This window comes from Ambystoma mexicanum, chromosome 14 (assembly GCF_040938575.1).
Source record: "Ambystoma mexicanum isolate Mex_15411 chromosome 14, UKY_AmexF1_1, whole genome shotgun sequence".
NCBI classification, from domain to species: domain Eukaryota; kingdom Metazoa; phylum Chordata; class Amphibia; order Caudata; family Ambystomatidae; genus Ambystoma; species Ambystoma mexicanum.
In genome coordinates, this window is record NC_090940.1 from 491,479,283 (window position 1) to 491,503,902 (window position 24,620).

Genomic DNA, 24,620 nt, shown 5'->3' on the forward strand with positions numbered 1-24,620 from the left:
AAAACCTCTGAACAATGGGAAAACAGGAAATATGATAATGCCACCCGCATAACCCTCTCCACCAGTCTTGCTTGAAACTAAGTATAAACATCTTACCTGGAACAATAACATTTTTCCCATTAAAGCATGTATTGTAGCATGACTCTTTCATGGTGTTGAATTGAAAGTTTAACCTAACTCCCTAAATCTATTAATCTCTAGGGATCTACCTTACTACAGAGTGAATGTCCTGCTTCCCTGGCTTTTCTGTGTTAAAACCAACTAATTGTTCTTCCTCAACAATCAATATCTAATCTAAACTGGACTTGCCCTTACCCCTGCCCTAGAATGGCTAACATTATTGATTCTACCTCTTCCACTCTACCATTGTGATCTTCTATTATCAATCCTAGTATGCAATTAAACACTCTAACATAAAGCATTATTACTTGTTGAATGGTCCAGCGGTGGTGTGAAGAGGTTCCCCCATTACCCCCATTTGTTTTGGTAGGGGCGTGTACAAATAGTTTTATGTGATAGTTTTATGTGATTGTACAAATAATCCAATGGGTTACACAATCAATGATCAGAGGAAACCATCTCTCCATTTAAAAAACTGGACAAAGGTAACATTGGGTCTGACAGGGAAAAGGGATTCTCCGGGTATTACCTGTATATAGAAAACGGTAAGAGACGTGCTTGGGCAAAGGCAACATTTAGTTCTTTCTAAAAATATTGCTCCGCACATTCAAACAGTGTGTGTGAGCAACTGACCACTAAAACACACTTATTTAATTGATGGTATATAATGCTGAACAATACCTGATTTGAACATAGGGTCAGAGCTCCACAGCAGCAGCACTGCTCCCTGCCATAGCAAAGGGGTAGTCTAAAATGGCAGCCAGCCTTAATCAAGGCTTGTTTCACATCTCCACATGGGTGGGCAGAGCAAGTTAGGCAGCAAGTAAGCACAAACAGTCACTCTTTAACCAATCAAATAATAAGCAGGATGCAGATAAACAGATGAGTGTGGTTATTGGAAATCAGTCCTTCTGTTTGAGCTACCCCACTGGGATTTTGACGGTAGGCTGAATGTTTAGATAGGGAGGAGGACCATTGGAGAGATTTGGAGGTGAATACTGAAGTTGAATGAGGTGGTGCAGGAAGGAGTATGCTGCAGACTGGTGGCCAAAAAGAAAGAATGGAGGTGGAGACCAGAAAAGAGGTGGTTAGAAGGAACATAGAAGCAGTGGGTGGCTGGAGGGAGGCTTAAAGGAGTAAAAGAAGATATAAGAATTGAAGAGGGGGTTGGAGGTGACATCAATGTAGAGGGGGAGATGAGTACAGGAGAAGATTGGAGAAAGGGTCACGAGAAAGGAAGAGTACATTCATCAGGAAGGTTGAGGTGACATCAAGTGAGAAGAGGAGGATTGCATTTGGAAAGATGTTGGCTGTGGCATCAATGCAGAGAAAGAAAAGTGTTTTTGTATGAAAGGTGACAAAGAGGAGAGGGTGAGAAGTGTGTAAAGGAGGACATTTCGAAAGGTGTTAAGGAGTGGGAAAAGCAGTATGGGGCAGAGATTGGAGGCAACATCAGAAGAGAATTGTAGGAAGATGGAAATGAGTAGAGGAGGAAGAGAAGATTATCAGTAGGGAGGTTTGAGGAGAAGGCCACAGGGAGGTGACAGAGGAGAAGCAGATACACACGAAAGCAAAATGGTCAGTAGAGAAGTTGTGTGCCAAGATTTCTCTATGCAGCACATGCAATGTAATCTGTAGTGCAATACATTGGGCTACTAATGTGAATCACTAACATGGATAACTGCCAAGAGGGGGTTGTAGCAGGGGGATTGTAGCAGTAGGAATTGAAATGGGGGTGATGGTGAACCAAACTGCCAATGTAGGGGTTAGATTGGTGGGCTGCAGGCCTAACATTGCCTATATATATAAATGAGATAAATTCAGGAAGGGTTGGAAGATACTCAAAGATGCTGTCACATGTTAAATTTGGGGTTGCCACAAAAAAGGCACTGGAGTGAAGGAGGTGACATCGTTAGATAGGTGGTTTTGCAAGGGCTTTTGGCATGAGGATTTTGCCTGGGGATCATTGAATCAGAAAGCAGGGCTGACCTTTGGTAGCTGTGCTCTTCAAGCAAAAGACACCAGGACAAATCTCACTGGGGCCTTGAACTGCGGCTGTGAGCAATTATGACACCTGCGTAGCTGGCAGCGCAACAGAGTTCCAAGCAGCGCAGTGTCCCAACCAGTCCTGAGCTGGAAAGTGGGGGCTGCTGTCTAGTGGTGCTGAGACAGCAGACTGGCCAAAAGAGCTGGTGTTACAAGAGTTTCAAGTGAAGTTAAAGTGAGTCGCAATATGGACCAAATAACTGAAATCTCTTGCAGTGGTCATTTGGCTAGGTCAAACAGACCCAAAAGGCATAACTCACTGTATTCCTAAATTCCCTGAATCAAAATTAGTTATGGGAATTACTCTGTTGTGCAGATATAAAAAATGCATGTTCTTTCATTAACAAAAAAAAATAAATGAAAGTGATTTCCAGCGTGTCTCTTAATTTCATCCCCATTCTATTGGTAGTAAACAGGTAGGAGGCAACTAATGGTTTCATGCCGTGTTGCACACATTATCAATGAATATCAACTACCAATGTAGAATTGTATGTTTTGTTTTCCTTCTCTCTAACACCATGCACAGACAAACTTAGGATTTGCTGGTTCTTACATATCACCAATGCGAAATTCTGAAATGTGCTTCAGTTTCTATTTTTGACATTTATCGTTTTCTTAACTATAACCAATGCAAATGGAAATGTTTATGGTTTTTGCCAAACAAATATAAACATCTTCATATAAAAGTATGGTTTTGTGAGGCTCTGTGGTAGTCTTTTTTTGTGTGGTTTATTCAGTTTACATTATACAGTGTTATACAAATCTGATGTGTGCGTGGTCCAGTACTTAGTCTTTTGATGTCTAGCCAAAGAGCCCACAATCTAATATAACTTTTAACATAAATGTGGCAGGGAATATATCTTACAAGTTTGAACGCAGAAGTGGTGGAGGTACAAGCACATGGTGAGGCATTAAGAAACCAGAAAAAAGAAAGACAGGACAGAAGAGGATGGCAGTTGCAGGTAATGTATACTTTTTTACATTTTTTTTAAATTTATTTAGCTGACATTATATCAGCTTTTCAATTTTTGTATATAATAACAATGAAAAACATTTTTTTTAAAACATGAAGAAAATTAAAATAACATAAAAGATATGGAAGATATATCACATGTGTAACTACATACCTTAAAGGTCCATCTTAAGCACTTTTAAAAAATTAACAGTAGCTAAAAAAATTGACAGATTACCAGCACATATAATATAGTGCCACTGATGGCCCGGTTCTAGCACACTCAGAAAAACACAGTTGTCGCTAAAATAAATCTGCCGAGGGCCCATCAATTTTGGACAAACAGCAATTAAATGCTGGGGTGACTCAGGGCTATCTCGGTTCAAACAAAAGCCACAGGAATCCATTTCTTTGGATATTAATTTGCATCTAGTTTGGAGCTCACGGGTAGGCCAAAGATTAAAACGTAACCTTGATATGGCATTTCTTACAACAGGAGAAGGGGATTTCACTAAATAGGGTTCCATAATTTTAGCATATTTTGGGTAGAAAAAGTTTTCACAGTGATTCTTATATTTCAGACATTTGTCCCGAGTTGAAATCCAGTCACATCTGTTTAACATTTGTTTAGCTTTATCTGGATTTGAGATTAGCATCTCTATTGAGATATCACCTCTACTTAAGGTAAGATATATTTCTTTCATCCATCTTTGGACAAACACATGTATAGTTGTAAACAAATATGTTGACAGAATTTGGAGACTATTGTTAGACTCTGTGGAAATCAAACATTTATGGAATAAAGCACATAGTCTCCACAGGTAGACAGCATGGAGTGAGACTAGACCGATTTTATAAAGAAGGCAGGCACTAGGAATGCAGTGTGGTAACAGTAAAATGCCATGCCAATATCTGGCTTCTAATTTGTCTAGGGCGGTTTGTGACCAAATGCATTGTGTTTCAAGGCCATATAAAAGGCATGGGGTGGCCTTCTGATGCCAATATACAAATGCTGGTTTCAATGTGAATTTACCATAGCGGTGTAAAATAATTTTTGTTTGAGAAATGGCAGTAACCAATTTTCGCTCCTCGATATCTACTTGCCCTATTGCGTTCAAATTACCCTCAAAAATTGTACCTAGGTAGGTATAACTTGGTACTACTAGAAGTTTTGTTTCTTTCACTGACCAAACAAATCTATTATGTGCTGTCTTAGATGCCGAATAGACCACAATTTGGGATTTATTGGTATTGATTATGAGTTGATTTAGGTCAATGTATATGGTGAAAGCAGTTAGGAACTTTTGTAGGCCCAGCAGGGTTTTAGCAATAAGAACTAAGTCATCGGCATACATGAGTGCTTTGATGGAGGCACCATGTATGCGTGGAGAGTCAGACACTATGTCAGCAAAGAATTTTCTGATATCATGTATCATGTATGAAATAATTGAATATTGCTGAAGCCAATAAACAACCTTGCTTCAAGCCCCTTGCTGTAACGATAGGTGTAGATAAGAGGCCATCCAAGTTCAATCTAATGCGTACTGAAGTCTGTGAATGCAGTGCATGTATGATTTTGGGTAGGGTTGCTGGACAGCAGTCCCTTTCCAATTCGACATAAGGATGACACGTGATATGGAATTGAAACCCGCGTGTAAGTCGCAGACGCTGCTGCGCAATGAAGCGGAAAAGCGCTACTTCTACGAGTATTTCCGCAAGTGCGTACATGCTGTGCGCGTGCATCCTGAAGATATAGTGGAGAAACCAATCCCATCACTCCAGAGGCGGAACAATCAAGCGATCCAACCAAACTGCAGAAAAACAAAACAATAATGAGCTACGGTTGCTGCATACAGATAGAGGGCGTGCACAAATGCTTGTATGCCACAGTCACCTTGATTTAGTGTTTTGTTTCTTTGTCTTGGCAAAGTCCACAAATTTTCCAAAGGCAGCAAGACTTGCCAAGCGAGTCCAAGCAGACAAGCGGTACTTCTATGAGTACTTCCGCAAGTGCGAGCGCACTCTGCGCATGCGTCCTGAAAATATAGAAGAGAAACCAATCCCGTCACTCCAGAGCAGGAAAGTCAAGCAATCCAACCAAACCTGATTTAGTGTTTTGTTTCTTTGTCTTGGCAAAGTCCACGAGTTTTCCAAAGGCAGCAAGATGAGCCAAGTGAGTCCAAGCGGAAAAGCGGTACTTCTACGCGGTAATGTATACTCATGCATGGGACTACTGCAACTAAGTAAGTAGGAAGATGAGGATGAGGTGTTGGGTACTAGAACTAAACCCGGACCATAAGACAGGGAGGAGGAAGTGCCAAGTCTCAACCTGTAGAAAAGATCCGGTGGCCAGTCTCATGGTAGATTCTTTGGGTCTCTTCTGGCCACTCCTTGGTATTTGTACCCTTGTCTGCAGAAGAGAGAGTCTAAGAAGCAAACAGCCTGCATTGAAATTGATTAGCTAGCTGGGGTCCCCTCAGAACGTCCTCTCCACTGTATCATGCCATACCATTTATTTATTTGTATTTATTTTATTTATTTTGACACTTATATAGTGCACAAAACCCATAGGTATCTAGGCGCTTTAGCTTAAGAATACGGTTACAATAAGTGCTTTGGTTACAGAAAATGAAGCACAAGAGGTGAGTTACAAGTCAATTCAGGGGCATAAATCTGGAGCCTACCCCTTGTTGAAGGGCGGCAGCACACACAGATGCAAGAGTCAATTCAATGGGCATAAACATGGAGCCTACCCCATGTTGCAGGGCGGCTGCACACACAGATGCAAGAATCAATTCAATGGGCATAAACATGGAGCCTTCCCCTTGTTGCTGGGTGGCAGCACACACAGATGTAAGAGTCAATTGAAGAGGAGTGAGCAAAAATACAGTGTGGTATTTGCCCTGGTGCATCCCAGAAGAGGGCAGGGAGTAGACAGGGCCTTCAGGTGTGGGTCTTACGTGACACGGCTGGCTTCCGCCTCCCGTTGCCCTCATTGGCTAATAACAGTCAGGGCAACCAATGGGAGGTTGGAGCCAGACAAGCTACACAGACAAGGCCAGGTGGAACAGCCATTTTGGCAAGGCCGAGGTGCACTGAAGCACCAGTTTAGAAAAACGAAATAGGATGAATAAAAGACCCAACAGTGGCAAGATGGGAGTCCTGCAGTCCCCAATGCACTCACAATGCATCTAGATCTTCAATGCCAACGTGTGACAGAACCGCGCAGTAGGCACTGTGTGAACCACAATATGACACACGCTGACCCAGTGATTCTCTGCCAATCTGGTCAATAGGAAGGCAGGCAGGAGGGCTACAGAAGCGGACATTAGGCTCCAGGGGTAGAAGGAGGAAGAAGGAAAGATTTCTGCCCTTTTCGTGTGAAGCAGGTAACCAAGCCAGCTCCCGCATCCCAGTTGCTCTCATTGGCTAATAACAGCCATTGTAACAAATGGAAGGTGGGAGCCAGTCAAGCTACATCACCTGCTTCTACGACTGTCGCTTCAATACAGAGTTTCAGCAGCGAATGTGCAGCTTGTTCTAGAAGGTGACATGAACTGGAAAGTCTTGTGAAGAGATTGACTTGCACGTGTAGTTTATGTCCAAATCTGAAATTATTGATTTGCCAGTGATCAATGCCATTGGTGCCAAGTTGCTACATGAAGTTAGGAGCATGTCAATCCAGTCCTGTTTTCTTTTAAAGCCAACAGCACTTTTAACGCTGAGACTTGTAGTTAAGTGCCCATCAGTCATATGGGCCTACAAATCCCAGTATTCCTTGGACTTGGTCTACAGGGCCAGATACAATTTGTGGCCTTTTGTAAACTATGACTCCTGATTGGTAACTGTTCATGCGCACTAATGGCTTCATAGACAGACTCTGATTGTACACATGAGCCAATAGAAGGGCATATTGGACAGTCTAGAGTAGGCCTGATCAAAAGAAAGCCAGAACCTCTTCATTTGAGTCCTATGCTAACAGAACAGAAGAAAAACAGTATTTCGGGATGGTTTTTAAAATGTCTAAATATCCTTGTGCTCCTGGTAATTGAGCCTAATTAGCGCTAGCAAGCTTGCTATACTATTGGGACTTATAATGTCCCCTGGTGAAGTTGCCAGGCGATGAGATGAATGGTTTCTTTGCTTGCAACATTTTGTGTTACTACTGACTTCTGCAATTGTATTCGCTCTCTCCTCTTGCTTCTCCACTCGTTCTGACTGCTTACTCTGTTCTCGCTTCCTCTCCCTTTTCGTATCGCCTCCCCTCCTCCCCTTACTTTTCTTCTCTGCACTTTATCAGAATTGACCCTGGACCTAGTATGATAGCAACCTCGTCTGTCTGCTATCCACCCCCTTACCTGCCTCCCTCCCCCTCCAGCACTATCTGAAATTTTTGCCAGGACTAGTATGATAGACGCTTGTTTTGTTCCTCCCCTCTCTTTCTGCACCCCTCGCCCTCACCTTTTGTTTTTCTCCAGGTCTACCAGAATTGTGGTCAGGCCTAGTACGGTAGTCTCCTGTCTTTTTCCATTTCCTTCCCACTCTCCCCCTCCCTTCCTTATCTATGTCTTAGCTCTTGCACTATCTAAAATGTTGTCAGGCCGAGTACAATAGTTAATTACACATCCTTATGGTTCATGGTCTAAGAATGTCATTGTATTTTCCCTTGTTCCCGCCCTTGCCTTGAAGTGCTTTGAAACACATTGTTTATAGGCACTATATAAATAAAAACTATTATATCATATATCATATCATGTCACCACCCAGCCCTAAATTCTGCTATTATACAGGCATAGTGTGCAAGGGAATTTGGTGCCCTGAGATCCAGGTAAGTAGCATAGGACTTAATCTGCAGAACACAGATAAAAAAAAAAAACGTTATATGGACACTAAAACCCACCAATATAGTGATTGACTAAAAAGTGAAGAAAAATCCCGGGAAGGGATCCCTGGATTGAGAGCCACATTTGTAAATGTTCTCATTTGAACCACAAAGAGAAGCCACCCCATTGTTTTGTTACATAGTTTTGTTTATTCCCAGACTTAGCTGCAGAAGGGCACTTCCCCCAAGATGTTTATGTCGGCCCAACGTTTTAACTACCCTTGAGAAATGTACATTTACTCTATCATCTTTCTGTCCTGTATAGTTCCCACTCAGCTTTGTGGCAGCTCTCAAATTGCACCTTCCAAAATCATAATGTGAAATGAATGCAACCCATTCTCATATACAGATCAGCTCCAAATTGTACTGAGGTTGTGATCCTTCTTCCAAGTCCATGGACACATGAGCATAAATTGCAAAGATTAGCCACGCATCACCTTAGATAGAATTGTGAAGATTAGCCATGCGCCTCGTTTAGATAGAATTGTGATGATTAGTCACACATCACACTATATAGAATTGTGAAGATTAAACTCCTAGAAGAACTTTGAGAGTACTCAATGCACTAACCACCCCGCTTCTGCTCCCCACCGACACACCTTGCAAACTACACACAAGCACACACCCAACATAAGTAACACTGGCATACAACAAACAATCTGAGGCACTGGACCTTACCCCTACGGCTACAACATGCTAGTCTGTGTACACCAAGCTTAAATTGGCCAGGGGAGCACAAAGCCTTATCCTCCCCCCAAAGCTGGATGGCAGAGCCGGCCACTCCCAGATGCTGGGACACATGGCCACTGATGCTCTATGCCGCTCTGCTATGCTTTCAGTACACCTCAGAACCCCAGGACACCCAAAAGCATGGAGAATCCCTCCTCCATTGTGTAACTGTGCACCTGTTAAGATGGCCACTGCCAGCACTGGAAACAGGATTCAGGAGCCTCTGTGTTGCTCCTGAATCCTGCAAGAAAGCTGATTGGATGAGGGGGGACCAAAGGCTAATTTCCCCCCAAAGCTGGATGGTGGAGCCAGCAGCTCCCAAAGGCCAGGACACAAGGCAACTGATGCTCTCTGCAGCTCGCTGCTGCTTGCCACAGTGGATGCCGACAAAGCTGCACACAGCACAAGATGATCTGTGTCACGAGGAAGGTAAGCCTGCTGTACACCTCTATTCAATCGGCTCCTATGTTTGTGATCCACCATGTTATGTTCATATGTATAACATGCTAGTAACCCTAATTCATAACCGGCTACCTTCCTCAGTACCAGAGTAACGTTTTCCTCTCCCATGTGGCCATGTCCCCCGTAAAAAAACTGTCAACACTGTCGGGATGTTAGTACAACCATCCTGCACCCGTGCGTGGCCTTTACGAGGAAGCTCCAAAGCATTAAAGTCCAACTGCCACTTAGATGTCAGTCTCACCATGACCCGTACTTCAGGAAATGGCCAGATCTTACACCGCTATGTGGCCGAGTGCCGTATAAATGCCCTATCTCCATATTGCCTGGATATCAAGAGGTCCAGGACCTATCTGGCCAAGGGACCCAAACACTACCTGCAAACGGCCCGATCTTATGCATCTGACTCAAAGTATGAGATTCTCTGTTGCACAATCTGAATGCAGCACCCAGAGACCCCCACTGCCCTCTCAGCCCCCGAGTCATACTATGCACCACAACGGCAACCACCCAGGCTGCATAGGACACAACACTAACCCACTGAAATGCTTCAGTCAGACCCAGACTCAAGCTAAGCCCAATTCCCTCCTCCCCCCAGCACCTGCCCCCCAACCCTGCCCCAAACCGGCTAGGCACACTAACCCGAAGGCCTAAACTTAAACCACCCTCTACTGACAACCTTCTTACACGGCTACCTCTGCCTGCCATGCCCAAGACAACTGAAATGTATGCCACAACGAATCCAGTCACCACATCAGCATGCAACAGTAGGCTATGCACTAGAATAGCCAGATCACGCCCATGTTGCGTAGCAGCAACCATCTCTACAAGGAATACCTATCTAGGTACAAGATCATGCTTTAGGCTTAAATCCCCCACAACAAGCTCTAAGGGCACATCTAATGGTGGCCCCACAAGTATAAGGCATCCCCACTTTCAGCCTACCAGGGACCTTGGCTGGAAACAAAAAACAATACAGCCTACCGTAGACACCTAGTGCAGCTGGACCCCCATCAAGGCCTCCAACAGGAGTCACCACTCTATAAGGAACACTGCCACACTAACCACACAGGCCATAACCCATAGCGCCTCAGCAAGCACAGCACCAAGACCCCATGCTATGAGGTCCCAGTCCCCCCTACACTTGCCCCTACAGCCTCCCCTCAGGCAGACTCCCCCCTCCCTCCTAAAAGAAGTCCTCATCAATGCGAGATTGCTCCTAGACCACGCCCTAGACATACACGACCTAATAGCCTCCCAAGACCTAAGCCTGCTAGCCTCAGGCCCAACCTTGTCCCTAGCACTACCTGTTGGTTTTGCCATACTCAGAAGTGACAGAATGGACTCCAGAGGTGGAGGTGTTGCACTTATCTACAGAGACTCCCAACAGTTGAGACTTGTCAATAGCTCTATGGAAGGGAACTATGAGGTCCGGTAGACTCCATCACCATCCACATTATCTACCGACCTCCCGACCATTCATTCGAGGAAGACCTTATTCACACTGTAGGAGTAAACATAACACCAACTTCCAGAACTATATTGTGGGTGATTTATACCTAGGCCTAAATGACCCCATGGACACCACCGCTGCACTCTTTGACCTTGGGTTCAAACATTGCGTCTCAACCCCAACTCACTATAAGGGCAGTGCACTGGTCTGAATAGCCAATCTGAACAGCCAGATCTTGATCACTTCCAACGCCCCTTGCCCACAGTCAGATCTCCTAATCTTAACCTTGACTTTCCCCCCTTGAAACGGCAGTCACCCTCCCTTCCAACCATACCCCCAACTTTGTTGTGCAGCTCCCGGTAAATCGCCAAAGACTCTATCTCCCCCTTCATACACCTCTCCTACCAGAAACCCTAGATTTAGCAGACTTGAAGATTCTAGCAGACATCTGCATGAACACCTTGACCAAGGCAGTAAACATGCTCTCACCATTAATGCCCCGAAGGGCCAAACCAGTATGCCACATCAACTCATGGTTTACCCCCGGGCTCCAGGAAATGCATCTGAGAAAAGGACAAGCTAAAGTCCTCTGGAGAAAGGCTGCAACAGAATATGTGAATCGCTTCATTAAACACCATTTCCAAAGTGTATAAGCAGTGTATCATTGCAGCCAAAGCGGCAGCCTACAACACTAGAATAACGAATGCCAGCTCGAATTGCCAAGAAATATTCGGAATCCTCAGAGATCTAGAGACGCCCTCCATCCCCACCCCCACCACTATCATGAAAGATGAGACTTGATACATCAATATCCAGAGGGCCATGCGAGATAAAATAACCTCCCTTCATCAGAAAATAGAAAGCAAAAAGGCACTTATCACCACACCTACTCCACACACCCCCTTTACTAAGCATCAGATTACACCCGCCTTCCACTTTAGAGAAGTGTTGGAGGCATAAGCTGCCAACATGCTCAGAAAGCTCAAACCCGCTTGATGTAAAGGGGACATCTGCCCAGCTAAGATCATCAAAGACTGCTCAGATGCTCTAGTCCCGTTCATTAGGAGATTCATCAATGCTTCCTTCTCTTTGAGCCAGGTCCCAGCCACCTTAAAAGAATCCTGGGTTCTCCCCTTACTAAAACAATCCACACTTGACCCATCAGTACCTAATATCTACCGCCCCATCAAAACGGTCCCATTCCTGCTAAAGATTTTGAATAGTGCAGCCTACAACCAAATACAATTGTTCCTAGAATCCAACTAAATCCTTGGGATGTGCCAATCAGGCTTTCAGGCCAGGGCACAGAATCAGAATTGCTAGACCTAAAAAAAATCAACTTGACTCATTCAGATATGACGGCAAGCCAGCCCTCCTACTCCTCCTTGATCTCTAGGCAGCCTTTGACCTGGTTGACCATAACACTCTGCCACCATTTTATGGCTGCTGCCAACTTCTGCCTTGATTACTCAACTTGGATAGCATCCTTCCTGGACGGAAGATCCATGAGAGTCTTCTCAGACACAGCCAGCACCCCACGGATCCCTATTCCTTGCTGTGTAACCCACAAGGTTATTGCATCTCCCCCTCCATCTATAAAATGTTCCCCAAACCCCTGTTAGACCCCCTGGACTCCATTGGCATAACCTACACCAACTATGCCAATGGCACACGTATCCTCCTCCCCTTGTCAGGTATTTATGATAATGATTCCCTCACCATCAACAAAATATACTCAACAATCCAAGCATGGAGGGCCTCAAACTAACTATGCCTTAACGACAAGAAGACAGAGATCCTGTTGGTTGCGTCACCTGCCATGCTCAAGAAGCTCAACTGACAATTCACAGCCTTCATGATAGATGGTACCCACATCCCGTCTCAGCATCAGTAAAAATGCTTGGCGTCCACCTTGATGCCTCCCTCTCCCTTACCAAACATGTGAACGCAATCGCTTCTTCAGTTGTATACTCAGACAAACTCTTCATTGCAGCCAGTTAATTCCTCACACCTATCATCTGCCTCACCAACGCCAGAGCAATGATCGGGGCAAGACTGGACTACTGCAACACCCTCTACTTCCAAACAGAACATTAACAAACTACAGCTTTAAATGTTTTTTATGCTGCCAATGATCTCTGCCTGAACGCCAGCAAGACGGAGATCCTCCTCATCAGCACACCTTCGTCCTCCTTTCCTGTGACTCTCTGGCTGGCCTCCCTTGGCCTTCCTCCTCCCCCCACCTGCGAGGCTAAGAACCTTGGGGTCATCTTGGACTCCATGCTACCCTTCTCTGCCCACATCTCTGATGTCGCTAAAAAGTCAAACTTCCTACTGCACCTCCTCAGAGGTATTCTGCCTTTCCTCTCCTTCCCCAGAAGCTCACTGTCTCTCATGTGCTGGTTCTCTCAAGGTGAATCATTGCAACATCCTCTTTCTAAATCTACCTGCTTCTACTCTTCGCCCTTCACAACTTATCCAGAACAGGACTGCAAGACTTGTCCTTGGCCTCAAGCCCTAGGATCATATCTCTCCAGCCCTGAAATCTCTCCACATGGCTCCCAGTGGCTGCAAGGATTACATTCAAGACCCTTTGAATTGTCCACAAGGCTTTCTGGGGCCTGGGTCCAAAATACCTTCAGCTGTCCCTCCATAAATACCTTCCCTCCCAAGCTCTCTGTCTTCGGCTGGGGCCTCCCTCTGGAACAGCCTCCCTGCCATTCTGAAACTTGATGAGAACCATCTCCGATTATGGAAGTATCTGAAGACCTTCCTCTTTGAGTCTGCCTTCCCTCCTCCTTGCCCCTGCTGATCTGCTCTGTCTCTGCATCATGCACCTTGTTACCCTCTGACTTTTGGGCCCAGGTTCCTGCTCACCCTGCCACCCAACCGCACTGCCTCCTGCCATCCCTTGCACTGGGGTCTGTATCTGTAATGCTACAGCCCCCCTTCTTTTCTTTCTGCTCTTAACAGACACACCCTGCCTGTTGCCTTAAACCTAGCACTTACCACTTGATGGCTGCACTAACACTGTATGTTGCTGTTTATTATGTATTTATTTATTATTATTTTTTTATTCCTTTGCTGAGCACTTTCCACTCCTCCCTCCTCCCATGCACGTTCCCATTTCCCTCTCCCATGCACTTGTGGGTTATCAATGTCACTGCCTAGTAAGATCGTTGTTTTGTTCCCCCCTGTTCCCCACCCTTGCCTCGTTGCGCTCTTAAACACTTGTGTGCGAGCGCAAAACCAATTAAATTTCAATATCAATATCAATGTGTGAGTTCAGTTTCTAAGTGCGGATCCGGGATTCAAACCTCTGTTGCTCTGCATGGTCTTGCTTCCAAGACAAGCATGTTGCCCTGTGCTATGCTCCGGTATCCAAAACAATGCCTTATGAGCAGCGCTCCACATCCCAAAAAGAGACCACATCCCAGCAGCAGGAAAGGAGGCTCACTGGCTCACAATTTGGGAAAGAATTATCTTCAAAAGACACTCCATCACTCCCAACTGTCTTTCTAATGCTGCCCCAGAATACCTATATAAAACAATTGTGAGACCCAAGACTACCAGACCTGTAAGGTCGATCTGCACTCATCGCCTTGCTCCTCCTAAATTCAAAAGAGTCAGAGGAGAGGGTTGCAGTTTCCCAACAGTGGCAGTGAGCCACTGGAATTACCTTCCTCCCACCCTAAGAGCAGAGGAATCATACTGGCCCTTCCAAGAGGCCATACATGTTTGGCTCTTTGCCTTAAATGACAATTTCGCCTAACATTCTTTTTGCTCCCTGGCACGCTTACTCTAGGCACCCGTAAGAGTCTGTATACTCTTAAGTAAGCTATCTAAATGACTTTACATATGTTGAAACGGTCCTGCAGCGCACCTCCTGTTCTGAAGTTGTTTTTTCTGTGTGTAACTGGTCTTGCACAGCACCCTGATGTCTCCAGGTTTAGGCGCTTTACCAATGCAATAAATAAATAAATAAATATATACATACATAACAGACATTCATATACAACAAACAAACCAGGCATTGGGGCTCACCCTTACGAATACAAGCTAGTGGACACAATCAAACCATCTGCGACCCAACACACACACAGATGCCAGTTTCTCCTGGTTGAGGACCTATCCCCACCAACCCACCCTGTCCACTTTCTTGCAGATCCACGTGAGCACCTGTAGACCACCCCCTGTAGTTTTAACAGTATATGGTATAAGTCATCAGAACATAGCATAATATTCATGAGATCTTATTTATGGAGCTCATTAAAAATGCCTTCTGACCTAGCATCTTAGGGAATGTATTTTTCAGATCTACTTTCAGTACCTATGTTACATCAAGATATACCAACTAATATCTACTGCAGATACCCCTGTGTTACACCTTCCAGCACTTACCCCAACTTCTGCCTGGCCATTCATTCACCTGGAAATATGGGCTATATGTTCCTGAGACCCCCTCTTCTCCCTGATGATACACAAGGCCCATCCTGGTATTCAGACCTGGAAGCAGGTCTAATTGATGATTTAGCAACTGGGACAAGTGTGGCATGACCATGCCTCAAGAAATAGATCTGATCTCATACTCCTTGTTTTGTCATCTGCTTTTGAAATTTGTATCCATGTCACGTTGATTCCAGTATTCCTAATGGGTCTTTTGGGGGCCGTTTTATTGTGTGCCAAAACCATATTTAATATGTAGAAGCACTCAGCTGAGATTGAAGCAGCCACCCACCCCCAAAGTACCTTAAGGATCATTTTTCTATCCCTCCTTTCCCACCCCTGCCATCACTAGGCCTCAGCATTTGTGTGAAATGGGATTGTTCTTCCACTAATAATATAAATAATCATTGTAATGTGTGTTCCTATGATAGCCGTCATGTTGAATTGCTCCTGCTTCTGAGAGGTGTCACTATGGGTGTCACTATTACCCCATTTAATAGTACTCTATTTATCAATTTCATAATGTTGAACAGTTGAATTAGGCCAGCAGCAGGCTGGCCCCATTTGAAAGGCACAAAAATGGCACCTCAGTATGCTAACCTTTTCATAGCGGACCTCAAACTAGAGTTCTTACAACAATTATTGAAGCCACTAACATACTTGCATTACATTAATGACATCTTCTTTATTTAGACAGAAGGTGAAGACTCTCTTATGCAATTCCATGTATCACTTAAGCAATATGCCCAGAGTGGCGGGGAATTACCGACTCAGGAGTCCGTTTTCCCTTTCCATGGAATCCATCGGGAGCGGACGCGCTGGAAACAGAAGCGTTTCCAGCGCGTCCGCTCTGAAAAAAAAAGAAGGTAAGTGCAGTTAGGTTGAAGGGGAAATAAAACGTACCTGGGTCCCGGCGGGGGATGATAGAAGCCTCCAGCCATGTGGAGGCTTGGAGCAGGGATGGCCACCGGGGACAAAGGATAGAAGGTAGGTGGGGTGGGGAGGTCAGGGAAGTGGGAGGAGGTAGAGAGGGAAAAAAAAGTCATAGCTTTACCTGAGTCCCTGTTGGGGGGGCGAAGGCAGCCTCTCAGCCGTGGGGAGGCTCGGAGCGGGGATGGCCCCGCTTCAAGCATCCTCATTGGCTGAGGGGCTGCCACGCACCCCTGCCGGGGACAAAGGCCGTGGAATCCCGACAGAGGGATTACCGGCCTGGTAATGACTTGGCGAGGGGCAATCAGAATGGCTCTTTCATTCTGTTGGCGCCCTCGCCGGGTATTGATAAATGACGTACACTGATGCATCAAGTTCACCAGGGAATAGTCCAAGAAGGCCATGTATTACCTGTAAACACCCATCTCAGTTGGAAGGAACAGCCATCGTCAAACAGCTGCATACAAGAAACCTACTAACACAAACAAATGGCTGCACTGGGCAGGTTTCTAACCAAATCACACAAAACAGTCTATTATCCACATCCAGGCCATCCACTACCAATGCTTATGCTCCTACAGAAAGACAAGGGACAACCAACTTGCCACAATCTGCGCACAACATGGAATTCAATTGTGTATTGAAGATAACCATAGACATCCTGCTACAATACAAACAGCAGAGAACTATAACAAATATCTTTGGTTGTTACTTATTATCTAGCACTAACACAATTGAATAGTATTGTTAAGGACCTACAACCATTTTTTTTAGCAGCGATGGTGACTTGAGAGATGTATTTAAAGAAGCTCCCCTAATGGCATACAAACAACTGATTAACCTGGCCCACTCTCACCGGGAGTACATTTCCATTAGCTCAAGAACAAAGATGAACTGGAGCAATCCTTAGCATCATCAGGAGATGTACAATGTGCCACCACATCTGGACCCTATCTGCCATAACAACCCAGTAGAACCAAACAACGCTGACACAAAGGACATACAACTGCAGATCATCCAATGTGGTATACCTCATCCAATGCAAAAAGTGCATGGAAGAAAATGAAAACCACAAAGCAGACACACCAGTGGGTCGACACTTCACACAGGATGGGCATTTATTGTATGATCTATCAGTGATGGTTTTAAAAGCTGACCTCAAGAATACCACACACAGAAGGATGTGGGAGTTTGGCTACGGTCTGAACATAGTTATAGGTTTAATGACTCACCATGGCAGGAACATTGGAGACTGCACTAGTTAAATCTTTAGAGCATTCTTTCTAGTGCCACGTTGTATGCCAGCCAGAAAACCTTAGCAGCTATATTCAAATCAGTCCAAAATCTTCGCACTGGATATATGCTGCAAAACAAATGTTTAGGCTCAAGGTAAGGAAATTGCAACACCGACCCAGTTTCCCAATTATGTTTTCAAACCTCTCACTTCAATTCTCCTTTTAAAATAACATCAGTAATTTTAGGAAACGACTGGGGCCCACCTTAAGACTACCTGAGCCTAACTTAACAGTTAGATTTTTAAAGGATTTGTTTTTTTCTTTTTTCTTTAAATGCAATTCTCAAAAGATGTATGATTTCCAAACCAACATGTGTTCTCGGCTTCTTTTGGATAAAACAGCAATTCCAGATTCACATTCCCTGCCTACTGTTCCTTCAGCCAATGAAGTTTGAAATGTTCCTTTTTATTATTTTGTTTTGAGAATGATCTGTGCTGTGGCATTTTCTTTACTACTCATGTCGCTCTGCAACATCTGATAAAGAAGTCTGTGGGACTTTCAAAGCTAATGCCTTGTTCCATCTCGGCATACTATTTTCATTTTGTCAAAAAAAGGTATGAAACCCTGCATCTCAAGGAATGTTTAAATTGGTGAAACACAGCATCAACATTGCTTTGCACTAGGTTAGCATCACCAATGTATCTATTTTTCTGGAATCAGTGGCTGCCCCCGTTGCCAAAAAAAATTGGTGTGTCTGAGCCATGAGTCTGTTAACACTTTTTTTTTCACCTAGATGTTTTTTCTAACTCTGTCTTAAGGAACACAATCTGTTCCCAGCCACCTTTCCCTTTAATTCCCTTTTTTATGGCGTGGCACAAGTATTATCCTCCTTCCCTCCCTCTGTAAACTGCTCATTGGTCCTTTTTATTGTCGGTTTCCCCTTTTTGTGATCTGTGGATTGGGTCTTCATTGACCTCTGCATACAATTCTATTGAGTTTCTACCTTTGAAATCACTATGATGCGAATGCAAAAAGACCATTAATTACTGTGCTCGCACTCATGAACCACCTGTTGGCCGAGCATTTATTGCTACATGTGATTGTTGAATATTGCAGTTGGTGACCTATGTGGAGTTTATGGGTAGACAAGAATAAACAGAATACTACATTTCCCTGATGAAGGCTGAGGTGATTTGTTTTGGATTCTCTTGCCGAAACTTAAGTCGGCTACTGTTTGGATTGATTATATACAATCCCATATGTTTTCCATAAAAAAAGACCAAATGCTTTTAGGGGTCGCTATGTGCTTTTGTGTTTTTATTTAAAGATATATATCTTGTTATTGATTGAACACTTATAGGTGGCTCCATAACTGCAGCTATAGCAGTACCTCAGTAAAATTGATTGTTTGAATTCATTAAAACATGTTTTTTTCTCTTTGAACACTGTGTGGTGAGGGGTTTGGTGTTTGTGACTTTGTGTACTTGGTAATTATGAGGACTATACATTACCCTAAACCTTTACGCCTCTTGGCAGTTTCAATTGTTGTCATAAAATAATTAACTATTGAGATGAAATTGTCTGAATCAATATTTATTTTGCTTCTCTAAAAACGTTTTATTCTGCTTGAAATAAAAGTCAAAATGAGCCAGAGCCCTTCTTCAGGTGTATTTGCATATCTCTGCTGACCCAAGGACCCTGGTACAGATTGAACTTTGGGTTACCCACCAGCCCCCTTTTTTCTTCCTGTGGATTGGATCTTGCCTTCCATGTCGGTGTAGTGCTGCTCTAACCATTGGCTGACTGCCTTTCACGCAAGATGTTTTAACGTCCCATGCATGCCCTGCCATCGGGTACATTTGATGATATCCAGGAGTCCCTGCTCCCCAGTGAATGTTGGCTGTGCCTACCTAAACTCATACAAGGACAGCCACCCTTGATTGATTTCCATTGATTAAGCAACACGTGTAACTAACACTAGCACATGGCTTAGTGTCCCTTTTTCTCAAGCAGTCAGGCAGCACCGCCTACCCCTAATTTAGCCAAGCCAAGGTGAGTGGCACAGATACCTATCTTCAGTTAGAAGTCATGTAAAGACACTAGAACTGACCCAGAACCAGGCAGTTCAGAACTCTTGTGAGAGGTAAACCAATACAACTTGATGTGATCTGTTATGTCAGGGTTTTTAGGACCGAGAAAGTATGAGAAGCAGACGAAGAGACACTTCCATTAATTAGGTTTGATAAATAACACATGTATCCGTCACATTGCACCTGCTCAGCAAGAAACCGTGGGTAGCGACCCAGACTAACAGTACATCTGTCCTTGGAGAGGGCCTTCTGTCAGCTTGCATTTCCGCTAAGGAACAGGGCTTCTGCTATATATGGACATTTTGCCGGAAAGTAAAACCTACTTGTGGAAGACGGGAATAACAATGATAGGACCCGGTTGTTGGCAGCTCCCCTGAAGGGCGCCAGAGGCCAGGTAAGGCTTCAGGAGGGCCGGTCCTTTATTAAAAGAAGAGCCATCTTCGAGTGAAGAACAACTGAAGCAATACAGTAGAAGACGCCGTCACAGCTCTAAAGAAGACACAGAATATGGGGGACAGATATTGCTCTGTCTGAAGATATTGTGTAATCAGCTATGCTCAATTCCCAATTTTGGAACCTGAGTGCTTTCTAAAAATAATTCAGCACACTCTTTCAAAGCATCCAATTTGGAGTCGCACAGAAGTGCTCAGTTTTATGTGAATTCTGCGCAATTGTATGTAGAATTGTACTTATATCGGGCAGAACCATATTAGCAAAATAATTCTACCAGCTGCTCTTTTTTCACGGAGACCGCGAATATTGGGGTTTGTCTCCTGCGGGCAGTGCATCCTATCCTGTGTGGTAAAGTCTTCACGCAGGCCAGCACCCGAATATATATATATATATATATATATATATATATATATATATATATATATATATATATATATATATATATATATCATTCTTACGATGGCGCATTAAACTACTATAATGTTTTTTTTAATTATTTATTAAAAAGGCCCATATACAGATCTATATTTAAAGAAACGATCAGCAAACATTCTGTCTATCTATCCATCTATCCTCGCTGTATGTCTTTCTGGCTATCTATCTATCTATCTATCTATCTATCTATCTATCTATCTATCTATCTATCTATCTATCTATCTATCTGTCTTTCTGTCTTTCTGTCTGTCTGTCTTTCTGTCTTTCTATCTATCTAGCCATCTTTCCTCTGTGTATGTCTTTCTGTCTGGGTATCGATGCATCTATCTATCTATCTATCTATCTATCTATCTATCTATCTATCTATCTATCTATCTATCTATCTTTCTGTCTTTCTGTCTGTCTGTCTGTCTGTCTGTCTTTCTATCTATCTAGCCATCTTTCCTCTGTGTATGTCTTTCTGTCTGGGTATCGATGCATCTATCTATCTATCTATCTATCTATCTATCTATCTATCTATCTATCTATCTATCTATCTATCTATCTATCTATCTATCTATCTATCTATCTATCTATCTATCTATCTAGCTATCTTTCTGTCTTTCTGTCTGTCTGTCTGTCTGTCTTTCTATCTATCTAGCCATATTTCCTCTGTGTATATCTATCTATCTATCTATCTATCTATCTATCTATCTATCTATCTATCTATCTATCTATCTATCTATCTATCTATCTATCTATCTATCTATCTATTTATCTGTCTGTCTGTCTGTCTGTCTTTCTATCTATCTAGCCATCTTTCCTCTGTGTATATCTATCTATCTATCTATCTATCTATCTATCTATCTATCTATCTATCTATCTATCTGTCTGTCTGTCTGTCTGTCTGTCTGTCTATCTTTTGAATTTATATGAACCAGACTACTTAGCCTCCACACTAAAACAGGCCTTTTTTTTGCCAAATATTGCTTTATTTAGTAGTCACCATATTCTAGGTATTGCAAGTACATAATGCTGGTGGTATCACAAAGGACTACTGCCAACCACCTGTAGTAAATACCACTGCCTTACAGTTCTGATTAGGACCATGTACTACCGCCGTTTAAAAAACAAAAAAAAAACAGATGTACTTAAGTTATTTTCTTGCTGCACGACAGGAAAGCAGCGGATTCCTTTTAATAGATTGATTAAACCTTTCCTAGATGGACATTGTAAGGGGATGAGGCAGTGCCCAGCGGCTCACCACAGTGTCCAAGTAATGCATTAAAGGTACTATTTGACCCTTCAGTGCAGCATTAATCAACTTGTGCAGTAGTGATATGATACATGAACTATTTCTATCCTAAAGATGGAATAAAAAACATTTTTAAAATCGGATTTGTCCGACACATTGCCCATGTTAATTTAGTAAATGCCCCACCGTTACTGCCATGACAGTGGTAAAGCTGTAATGAGGGGAGACCCTGATATTACAACCAGTGCTAATGGTAATTATTGCCAATGGAAATCCTAAAAAATTACTGGGAAGACTGAAGACTTTTTTGCAATTTGACCGCTTTTTGGGGTTTATATTGATTATCATTTTGAAGTCAGGTATGAAGTCATTGGTCCTCAAATGGAGTAATGGAGATTACCGCCCAGTTTAGCGTCCGGCCACAATCCGAGTTAGATGCTGACGTAGAGGATTTACCTCCAGCATGATGCGGAAGCTAAAGCCTGTACTTCAAAACTAACGATCAGTTGATTTACTGCACAGTATTACCACTTGTGATAAAGCCACCAAATATCCCAGAGTCTTATAGACTCCAGAAATGGGATTTACACCAACATACCATCACTCAGATTCCCATATTAACGGTACAGGACTGAGTGCTGGTAACCGTAATCGACAGCTTTTCCCCCTATATACTTTTCTCAACTGTTTGTGTATTATTTTTAATAGCCCAATGAAGTGATTATTTTGGGATACATTTTCTTCATATTGCAGTTCACTGATTTTATATGGGTCAAATTAACACATTTTTGTATTCAGATAGCAGTATTAATAATTGACTCAAAAGCACTGTGGGACCTAGCATTCAAGTAATTTTGAAGCTACCTAGATATCATTGTAGGTTCTTCAGCATGGTTTCAGAGCCAGGCTTAAAGCATTTTTTGAATATCTCCCCATATGACTGACGCCATTTTGCGTTAGGTAATTTTACCACATTTTAGTCTGGGATAGACTAGTATAAAAGGGGTTGGAGGTGAGGGGAAGGGGGAAGGGGTAAGAGAGCTGGATAATGTGGCAAGCCCCCATAAAAAGCACCAAACTTCAGCAAAATGTCCAATAAGGTCAGATTTGGAAGATCCATTTTTTCAGATTGATGCAAAGTAGCTCAAGTATTTCAATTATTACTATTAAAGCGTAAAGTTTGGGATAGAAGGATGTTCTTGTTTTTGTAGGTTTAACTACATTTTTAAAGCAAAGATATTCATTGTATATTCCAAATCAAGGCTGGGTTCACATGTTTGGGGATTTACAGAACCAACTAAAATGTGGGTGTTTACGTGTCCCTCTGACTTGTAGAATTTAAGAACTTCCCAGGAAATTCTTGGGGTGAAGTTTGAGGTCCTGCATGCGAGGGCAGGGCTAACCCGGGTGAACTGGGCAGGCTGCTTTCATCTACTAGAGGGCCCCTTAAACACCCCCACTGCTCTTGCAGGGCCTTTAATTGCCTTGCAGGAGTTTAGGGGTGCTATCATGTATATGTTTCCAGCTGGAAATAGAAAATAAAGTTTACACTCATCTTGGGGCCCTGGAAAATAGAAAAGAAAAAGTTTACACTAATCTTGGGGAACTAAAAGTAGCCGGGGGAAATAAGTTGGGGGAAGGGGATATAGAGGTGCACTTGGGTTGTGTGGTGTGTCGTATTTGTACTCTCAAATGTGAACAGGTAATATTTGTGGATCACTGAACATTTTCACCAGTGACCTGCGAAAACCTGCAGTTCACTTTTAGGAATGTTCACCAAATTTTAGTCCAGACAAAAAGGATTAAAATCCACAGATTAACACCAGTTTCGGGACCACCTATTCAACTTCTTTTGGAACCAACATATGGGGTCAAATTGAAGATTCCTTGAGGCACGTTTTTGCTCAATGCGGATCATTTTGAAGATCAATGAAGTGAAATGTAACCTCGACTTAGTTGTTTAGATGTTTTAGGATGTGTAACCTGATTCTGTGTCATTGCTTGATGTCCCTGTCACAGGCTGTGTTCTTCTTGTGAGCTAACATGTGTTCTTGTTGTTCGCCTAGTCTACATTTCTTGGGGACTAAGGATGGTGTTCTGATCTCAGTTCCTGTTCAAGGAGCTCTCTTTCTTTATTGCTGGTCCCTTGCTGTCACTCTGGCGGTTCCTTGCTCCTACTGTCGCTTTTTTTCACTGCTCATCCCTCTCAGCAATGCTGAATGGCATTTGCAGGCCCATAAACAGAAGATTAGTTGGAGCACGCCAATAAATAAACTCCTTCCTAGGATCAAGTGAAATGGGGGGCTATACTCCTTTCCCCAGGCCGGAAACCGTGCTGAACCAGAGATTTCAAATGTTCAGTTTCCCCCCATTCTACCATTCACACACGTAGGATCTTAGAGAAAAGTTTCAAATTCATGCACAAAAATACATCTAGCCTATATTCAATTAGTGTGTTTATACAAAATGGGGCCAATAGCAGTTTGTCTTGAAGTCTCGGGTATCGCTGCAACTCCATTAAACATCCTTCTTTAAGTCATTTTAATTCAAGATACATGTATTTGAGGCACCAGCCCCAACAATCTACGCAACGCATACAACGGATACATATTCGTGTGCATTAAAACCTATAAGTCAGCTGCTATGTTATGACAATAGTTATAATGTTATTTAAACAAAACATACAACGGCAACGTAACACAGAATACAACCTACAATATAATTGTAGTTAACTTACACCAGCACAAACTGCAATGCCTTAAATGAATATCTCGAATACTGCATAGACCCTTAGTTCATAATTAAGAACTAGAAATATGTCATGGATTAAGGCACCTACTTCTTGCTTTCCATACACTACCTAGAGACATGCTGCCACTGCATGCATAACCATCTCTGGGTCACATGTGCAGAACAATTTCAGAGTGTCCTGAGAAGTTCTACTATCTTTTGCCCAAAATATGAGACATAACCGTCTTTTCTGGTTTCCAGATGCTTACGAAAACATGACAGAAAATGCAAATGATCTTCTTTTATATTACAAAATGAAGGTCAGGCGGGGGACGATGCTGAGCAGCCTGCAAAATGGCTACCTGCTGCTAATCCTCTGTGCCAGCCACCCGGTTCTACTATCACTGCCAAGCTCATATATTCATA